This window comes from Oncorhynchus clarkii, chromosome 8 (assembly GCF_045791955.1).
Source record: "Oncorhynchus clarkii lewisi isolate Uvic-CL-2024 chromosome 8, UVic_Ocla_1.0, whole genome shotgun sequence".
NCBI classification, from domain to species: domain Eukaryota; kingdom Metazoa; phylum Chordata; class Actinopteri; order Salmoniformes; family Salmonidae; genus Oncorhynchus; species Oncorhynchus clarkii.
The window spans coordinates 34,118,319-34,128,083 of NC_092154.1; the positions used below are offsets into that span (position 1 = coordinate 34,118,319).

Sequence of the window (9,765 nt, forward strand, 5' to 3'; positions counted from 1 at the left end):
CGGTACACATTGATGAATCTGGATGCCCCAAGAGGATGCAGGTGTTTATTACCCAGCGCTCCCTCTTTTGCATTGATGGATTAGCTTCTACAATTTACAGGCCGGTGGATTAGAATTCATAGCTTCTCTGACCATTGCTTATAAAACTGGAATCAGGAGCCAAGGGTGTGTGTGTGTGTGTGTACGTATATGTGCTTGCGTGTGTGAGTAAAGCTGGGGTGTATTGTAAAGACGGCCGTGGTCGGTTGGTGTGTACAATGGGTCTACGCATTAGTTGGACAGGGGTATTAAGAAAGCTGATAGGCCTATAAAGCAGATAGATTATAAAAGGCTGAGTTATTGGTTATGGACAGAATGCATCCTGTTTTATTTAAAACTGTAGAAATGAACAGGCGTGGAGTATGGTTTTGTCAAAATGTTGCATTTATTTTATTGAATCTAGAGAGCCTGAAGAACAAATAAAAGCTGAGAAAGCTGAGAGGGCCATCTTACATGGCGTGGGCTTGTTGAGGCTTTATACTCCACAGGGAACAAAGAGGAGTAAAGTAAGTAAGAGTCTATAATCCCACTATAGAACATGAGCTGACTCTGTGCCATGTTACCAAATATCTTTCAAAGTTCTCTGACTATTCCAAAAAGTTATCCCAAAGTGACATGGAATTCCTTACTTGAACATAATTACTCATTGTGTTATATTAGGCAGTGACAAAAGCAATCCAGGAAAGACACACATGTTGGGCTGAAGCCACAGTATTGAAATAGTGAACTTTTCCACGATACATATTTCACACCAGGGGAACTGATGGGGAAAGTGGCTCTTAATGTATGGGTCTCCCTCCTCAGCTCTCCTTAGCTAGATGATTAGCTTCGGTATTATGGGCCTGAAATTTGTGAGAGACTCATAAAAGTTCAGTGTTTCACTTTTCTCATTAGGTTGTAGTCAACTTCGATTTCCTGCATGAGCTAGGAGTGGCAGTGGCAGTGTCAGGTTAGGCTTGGTGGCTGCTTGCTGTGTTCTAAATATAAATCATGGCTGAATGGAATTACGCTGCCGGACCGACATCTGTATTTTAACTGGCCAATGGCCACCCCTCCCTCCCATCCCCTCCAGCCCTTAGCAACGGTTATGGGCTCCCACAAAAACACTAATTTATAGTCCTGTACAAAGAATACAACCGCCCTGCGCTGTGCTGCGTCGTAGACTGGCCTACTCAGAACAGAGGAGGAATTGCTGTACAAGGCAAAAACAATATTTAGCAGATGAGGTCAGTTCTCCCATCATCCTCATGGTAGCATCAGCATGAGAAGTCGGCAGAAAATATTTTGCTTGGCAGGTTGCTTGACGTTTCGACCCGTATTTGTGTGTGTGTGCATGTGCGTTTGTCTTGGGTTTCTTCTCCTTCCTGTGCTGTGCCTTTGTTTTGACTTCAGGCTGCTTATTTTGCTATAGGCTGTCTGGCCAGTAGGCCTTCTAATTGTGAGAGTAGCTCAGTGGTATATTCGGGGGAAAATGGGAGCAGCTCTCTGTTCTCTCTCCTTTACCACTGGACTGTGAGAGACTCCAATGTTTTGCCCAGGGTGGTTTGTGGCTTGTCAATGAGAAAGTTCTGGGATATAAAAAAAGAGAGGAAGAAACGGAAAGAGAATTTAAGATCCATTGAAAACTACAAAGTTAGATTTTAAACCTCCCGTTACGGACTCAACGTGTCAATGTATGGCTCATACATGCATAATAAAACATCTGCAGTCCTCTCTCAGCGGAGAAAGGCACAGAATCCTTTCATTTGAACCTGCAGTCATGTCATGTCATGTCATGTCATGTAGTGAGCGTGTGCTCTGAAGCAAGTGGGATTGCCACGCTACGTGACCTTACCATGACATGGAAAACTAAAATGCGTAGAAAACATCAATCAAATCCATGCATCCTTAAAACACATTTGAACATTTGAAATGTGATGTTTTATTTATCTCTTTCAATAGCCTGCATTTCTCTGGAAGCAAGCAGAAAATGACATGAGCCAAAGATGGCATTCTAGTCTGACAAATATATTAGAAGACAATTGTCTGTCACATGGAGAGACGAAGCAGGTACGGGGAGTCAAACATTTAATAAGGAATGGACATGGAACGAGACAGGAACAGCGTCAGCAGACAAGAAAACAAAGCCAAAAAACAATTAATGCAGAAGCGGGGAACAGAGCTGGGGAACTGACAAATATAGGGGAGGTAATAACAGGTGATGAGTGGTGTATTTTGTTAGAATTGTGGAATAAATTGCTCAATAGACAATACGTGTTTTACCAAGTATGCATCACGGGCACAACACACATATTGTTGATGCACTAGATAAATGTATACTGCAAACTTTCACCCACTAACTTTTTAGATATCGCCATACCTTTCTGTTGTTTCAACCATTCATCCCAATCAAATATTCCCATGTGTACATTCACCTTTTGTCCTTATAAGGGCACAAAGCAGGTATTCCATGATAAGGGATGTCATAGAAAAAACATAGACTTAAACAGTTCATTCGGAAAGTATTCAGACCCCTTAACTTTTTACATATTTTGTTACGTTACAGCCTCATTCTAAAATGGATTAAATCTGGGGTTTTCCTCATCAATGTACACACGATACCCTATAATGACAAAGCAAAATTTTGTTTTGGTGTGCAAATTTCTGAAAGAAAAAAACGGAAATATCACATTCACATAAGTATTCAGACCCTTTACTCAGTACTTTGTTGAAGCACATTTGGCAGCGAATACAGCTTGGCACACCTGTATTCAGGGACTTTCTCCCACTCTTCTTGACTGATCCTCTCAAGCTCTGTCAGGTTGGATGGGGAGCGTCACTGCACAGCTATTTTCAGGTCTCTCCAGAGATGTTCGATCGAGTTCAAGTCCACGCTCTGGCTGGGCCACTCAAGGACATTCAGAAAAAGTGAACGTTTGCCCCAGTCCTGAGAGCTCTGGAGCAGGTTTTCATCAAGGATCTCTCTGTACTTTGCACTGTTCATCTTTCCCACAATCCTGACTAGTCTCCCAGTCCCTGCAACTGAAAAACATCCCCATAGCATGATGCTGTCACCACCGTGCTTCACTGTAGGGATGGTGCCAGGTTTCCTCCAGATGTGACGCTTGGCATTCAGACAAAACAGTTATATCTCAGACCAGAGAATCTTGTTTCTCATGGTCTGAGAGTCCTTAGGTGCCTTTTGGCAAACTCCAAGTGGGCTGTCATGTGACGTTTACTGAGGAGTGGCTTCCGTCTGGTCACTCTACAATAAAGGCCTGATTGGTGGAGTGCTTCAGAGAAGGTTGTCCTTCTGGAAGGTTCTCCCATCTCCACAGTTGAATTTGGGAGCTCTGTCAGAGTGACCACCGTGTTCTTGGTCACTTCCCTGGCCAAGACCCTTCTCCCCGATTGCTCTGTTTTGCTGGGCGACAAGCTTTAGGAAGAGTCTTGGTGGTTCCAAACTTTGTCCATTTAAGAATGATGGAGGCCACTGTGTTCTTAGGGATCTTCAATGATGCAGAACTGCTTTGGTACCCTTCCCCAGATCTGTGCCTCGGTACAATCCTGTCTCGGAGCTCTACGGGACAATTCCTTTGACCTCATGGCTTGGTTTTTGCTCTAACAAGCACTGTCAACTGTGGGACCTTATATAGACATGTGTGTGCCTTTCCAAATCATGTCCAATCAATTGAATTTACCACAGGTGGACTCCAATCAAGTTGTATAAACATCTCAAGGATGATCAATGGAAACAGGATGCACCTGAGCTCAATTTCAAGTCTCATAGCAAAGGGTCTGAAAACGTATGTAAAAAAGGTTTTTCTGTTTTTATTTTTAATACATTTGCAGAAATTTCTCAAAACCTGTTTTTGCTTTTTGGGGTATTGTGTGTAGATTGATTAAGAAGAGAAAATGTTTTACCCATTTTAGAAAAAGGATGCAATGTAACAAAATGTGGAAAAAGTCAAGGGGTCTGATTACTTTCTTAATGCACTGTATAAAATAATTACATGACTTTAAAGGAGTAGGTCATTTGATACTTACATATACTTACATATACTTACATATACTTACTCTAAATAGGTTATAACTGTCCATTGTATGAATTATACTATCACAATTCCTTGCTTGCCATATTAGTCTGTACAAAACAGGAATTAGCCACGACCACGTGTGAGGGACAATTGACAGGTGGATAAGGTTGCAAGGTTAAAGTGGGAGGCGGGATCAGATCAGCACAGCATTGTGCAATGAGGTTGGAGGCCAAGCATGTGCACAGCTCATTAACACCACAGAGATTTTCTTATTCTCTTTGTGCACACTACAGATGTTCGAGAACAATGACGTGATGACGAGTCACTTGATGTTTCAGCATCTCAAGCCACCGCGTCCGCCTATGTCGGCCTTCCGCATCTGCGGTGGAAAGTTGCAGAGCTACAGAGCTGTTTGTCAGACCAGGAGACATCCAGAAAATCGGTCTTCTCACGAAAATCTCTGTAGCGTCTGAACAGTAATATGACCTACAAACCACTCTATGGAAAGATGAGACTCTCACGAACACGATGGTGCTCTCTGTTTTGTTTGTTCTGCATCGCCCCACAAGTGTCACAGGACTCGTCAGTACCGGTTTAAAAAATATATATGTATGGATTTATGTATGGAAGAGGGTTAAATACAGTGCCTTCAGAAAGTATTCAGACCCCTTGACTTTTTCCATAATTGGTTGTGTTTTAGTCAATTTAAAATGGACTAAATTAAGAAATTGTGACACTGACCTACATACAATACTCCATAATGTCCAAGTGGAATTACAGTTGAAGTCGGAAGTTTACATACACTTAGGTTGGAGTCATTAAACTCGTTTTTCAAACACTCCACACATTTCTTGTGAACAAACTATAGTTTGGTCAAGTCGCATGACACAAGTAATTTTTCCAACACTGTATCACAATTCCAGTGGGTCAGAAGTTTACATACACTAATTTGACTGTGCCTTTAAACAGCTTGGAAAATTCCAGAAAATGCTTTAGACGCTTCTGATAGGCTAAATGACATCTTTTGAGTCAATTGGAGAGGTACCTGTGGATTTATTAAAATCATTTGTAGACAAGTCTGGTTCATCCTTGGGAGCAATTTCCAAACGCCTGAAGGTACCACGTTCATCTGTACAAACAATAGTATGCAAGTATAAACACATGGAACCACGCAGCCATCATACCGCTCAGGAAGGAGAAGCTTTCTGTCTCCTGGAGATGAACGTACGTTGGTGTGAAACGTGTGCAAATCAATCCCTAAACAACAGCAAAGGACCTTGTGAAGATGCTGGAGGAAACAGGCACAAAAGTATCTATATCCACAGTAAAACGAGTCCTATATCGACATAACCTGAAAGGCCGCTCAGCAAGATAGAAACCACTGCTCCAAATCCGCAATAAAAAAGCCAGACTACGGTTTGCAACTGCACATGGGGACAAAGATTGTACTTTTTGGAGAAATGTCCTCTGGTCCGACAAAACAAAAGAACATCCTAACCGTGAAGCAAGGGGGTGGCAGCATCATTTCACAAAATAGATGGCATATTGAGGAAGGATAATTATGTGGATATATTGAAGCAACATCTCACCCAACTCATTGTAGGAAGCTTGTGGAAGGCTACCCAAAACATTTGACCCAAGGTAAACCATTTAAAGGCTACGCTACAAAATACTAATTGAGTGTATGTAAACTTCTGACCCACTGGGAATGTGAAATAAATAAAAGCTGAAATAAATAATTCTCTCTACTATTATTCTGACATTTCACATTCCTAAAATAAAATGGTGATCCTATTTAACCTAAAACAGGGATTGTGAAAAACTGAGTTTAAATGTATTTGGCTTAGGTGTATGTAAACTTCCGACTTCAACTGTATGTTTTTAGAATTTTGTCCAAATGAATTACGAATGAAAACCTGAAATGTCTTGAGTCAATAAGTATTCAATCCCTTTGTTATGGCAAGCTTAAATAAATTCAGGATTAAAAATGAATTTAACATGTTGCATAATTAGTTGCATTGACTCAGTCTGTGTGCAATTATAGTATTTAACATGATATTTAAATGAATACCTCATCTCTGTACCCCACACATACAATTATGTCAAAGGGTATGAATATATTCTGAAGTTATAATAATTCCTGAGCTTTCTTATATCTCCTAGATATAGGACAGACAACTTCAAAACCTTTATTCTTAAGAGTAATCGTTTTACTGTCTATGTTGCCTCGTATGAATATGTTATTCAATGCATTTCTATGGGCTTTAGCACTAAAGGCCAAATTCAATATTTGATCAAATATATAGTTTTTATATTTTCTTGATACCTACAGGGGTCCAAAAATGCCAAATCAAATGGCTAAATGATCCATGGTATGAACATATAACAATTCCATATGTTAGCTAAGACTTTTAGGAGTTAATAAAGGAAAAGAGAGGGAAATAAAATTGATTACGATCATCAGGATACATTCCAGATACTTACCCACTGTCTTGTTAGCAAATAACTCCAGACGACCACAGAATGCCGCAGATGGCTGCTGACCGTCGGCCAGAAGAGTGACAATGCTGGGAAGACAGGATTGACACAAACTGACTGAGACCTTTATTGGATTTATTGTGCGTGAATAGCAGTACTATGGAATTGATTTAGCTTTTATTTCTTTTCTTACCTTTTTTCTTCTAATCTGCCATTTTGCCTTGGGATTTACAGCCTGGTATAAAGTGCACTCAGTGGAATAAGTCCATTACTCACTCAATTACTGGAATAGCATGGCCTGCTGGGTAGGGCTGGTTGCCTGGAAGGAACAGGAAGTAAGATAGGCCTTGTGGGTAGTAGGGTTTAGGATGCCAATGGCTCAAGTCTAAAAATATTTTTCAACTTTAGGTCACAGATCTCAGTGGACATTTGGAGATGTGTGTGTCAAATGTATAGAGCGAGACTTAACCTATAATGGTTAGAAAATCACACAAATTACATTTGTCATTCATTTCAATGTTTTGAACCTTTCAAGTGTATTTCTAATAGTCTACACAGTTTGATGTTTCTTCTCAGACCTCCCTACAAATGTGTGCATCGATCTAAATAAGACTTTGATTACAGATTCACAAATGCAAATTTGTCTTAGTCTAAATAGTGAGTGGTTTTTGTGCCCTTGAGATATAAATCAAATACACTGCCGTATGTCTTTTTTTTAGTGTACAAGCATTTACAACACATTGATTACAGATACAAAAATATGATTTGTTACCATTTATCACAATGTGTACCCTTAAGATAATAAGACAAGTAGGGCTAAACATTTTAGCGTCTTTTTTTTCAACCCCCGATACAGAAATGTGTGAATACACGTACTAAGAATACTTTGATTTCAGTTTCACATGTAGAATGGACCATTATTCCACATAATATGTATGTACCCTTGAGATACGAAACAAGTACTCTGAAAATGTTTTCCATTACAAGCCATCTTGTGACACTGAGCGGGTGTAGAAACATACCAGGTCCCTTCTGTCTGTAACCGTATATAGAATAATAATTGGGTAAATTGTTCATACTGTGCAAAGATCCCTTAGAGAGAACACCCTCTTATGTCTCAGCTTTCCATCCCCATTCCCATTGTTTACTTCCCCTGTGCTGTATGAAGCTTATCAAACACTATCTCAGCTTACATGCTCTGATTCTCTACCAAGGACTTCCTCCTTGGTGGTTCCGTTTGTTCAGAATCAGACATCTGGTATTGTGGAGTCTGGGCTGGAAGCCCGGCCTGGAAAAACTCTATAGGGGAAAGGAGAGAAGAGAGGAGAGATCTTAGCATGTGAGGATCGAGAGAGAGAGAGAGAGAGACCCACACACAAAGCATAAATCATCACAGATCCAAAGATAATAGAAAGTGGCAGTCCCTGCAGTCTGCTAAATCAGGCTCCTGCTTCCTCAATCCGTTTTGTAATTGCGCAGAGTGCTGATCGGGTTGTTTTGGGACGAAGAGAGGGAAAGAAGAGAGCTAAATGAAAACAGGCACAATTGGAAAGAGGCTGTGTGCACTACAGTCACATTGGCCGAAACTAAAGAGTGAGTGAATTTTTCACCGAGCAAGCTGGGGGTCTTGGCTCGTTTGCGGATTCTTGGCTCGTTTGCGGGTAGAGGGATTGCTTTGCTTTGTGGAAGGGTTGTTAGATGAAGTTTGTGTGTCTAACGGTGGAGGGATGCAGACCCTGTGGATTCAACAGAGGTGTCGTGGCAGGGTCTGGTACTGTTTTTTTTTTTATATAATTTTTTTTTAATCTCTGTTTTGATCACATAAATAGTGTGGTCTTCAATGTCAAAGTTACATGTATTCAATGTTAAATGTGTTTGTTTGCTTTGGCTAGCTAGCTAGCTGGGTGGCTAATGTTTGCATTTAAAACATGCAGCAGCAGCTACGGCTTTTTGGTTTCACATGCCTTTTGGAAGGTGGAGACTGCGGTGTCAAAGAGGCAGAGAGACTGTTTCTGACCACTGCTGATGTGTGGTTGCATTTCTGGCGCTTTACAGCTGAAGCATCACCCAGGTGGGTCAGCTACTTACGGTGGAGAGGCTACTATGGAGGAACTGGGAACGTCGGACAAAGCGATGGGCCCTGATGAAGATCTCCTGGCTTGTCTGACAGACGGACTTTCTCCCTGGCTGTACCGTACCATCGATCCACCCTCCTCTCAAGTCATACTGAATTTTACAAACTGACTCAACTCCATTCCTTTTCCATCTTTAAGTTGTTGTTCATTGATGAATAATGTATTGTATCTACATGTTTTAAAAAATTAATCAGGAAATAGGAGTGGTATGTCAGGTAGCCTTGAGGTTAGAGAGGCCCCCCGATGTTGCATCCTACCAGCTCTCACAATATCACGTCAGAATTAGACTTTAATGCATGTTTCTCAAACGTCAAATTTCAAAGTTTTTAAGATTAAGTTTCATCATTAACTCTGAATTTTTAAGGTTAGGGTTAAGTTCTGGCATTAACTCAAATTTCTTAAAGTTAGGCATTAATTTCGAATGGCTAAGGTAAGGGTTAATGTTTGGGATAGGCTTAAAACAAAGAAAAAAATTCTATCACTAGATTTGAAGTTGCAACTTTAGAATCAGAGGCAGATGCTTGCACCCATCTGACATCCCCATCCATCCAGCAAAACCAAAACCTACTTCAAGATAACAGCACTCAACGTTGTCAATAGTGCTGGTTTCCACTTCATCTCCTGACATCCACAGACATAGATGGACCTCGAACACTGACTTGAATCACGGGTGACCTGGATGGGTGTGAAAAGCTGGGGTCAAGTCAATAATTCTGCTATTAGCATCAATTTGATGTGGATTTGAGGGACTCGATTTGATCATACTCTAGGCTGCGTGATGTAGATACAAATTGGAGGCAAAATCTAGGCACTTGCTCTCTCTCTTTGTGTATGTTATCTTTTTATACCCAGGACATCATTTGATTCATCTCCTCTAAACTAAATCCTGGCTGTTGAGAGTCTGATACTTACCAGAATTATGAATCCTTCATCCCTATTGAAAGCTGGGATAAAGAGACACAAGGGGTTGGAGTTGGAGTGGGGTTTGCTCACACCCCTTGGTAGGCCTGCTGGATGCAAAGACAATTACTGTTCTGAGTTATGGGCACTGCTCTCTCTCTCTCTCTCTCTCTAGGGAGAGGAGACAAACTGCACTA

General features: G+C 40.9%; 1 long non-coding RNA gene across 1 annotated transcript; it reads left to right on the top strand.

Moving 5' to 3' along the window:
• The first annotated feature begins 7,867 nt into the window (after positions 1–7,867).
• Positions 7,868–9,547, top strand: LOC139415651 (uncharacterized). The gene is made up of 2 exons (XR_011634971.1): positions 7,868–8,304; positions 8,589–9,547. It is a non-coding gene; the product is annotated as an uncharacterized lncRNA (long non-coding RNA).
• The last annotated feature ends 218 nt before the right edge of the window (positions 9,548–9,765 follow it).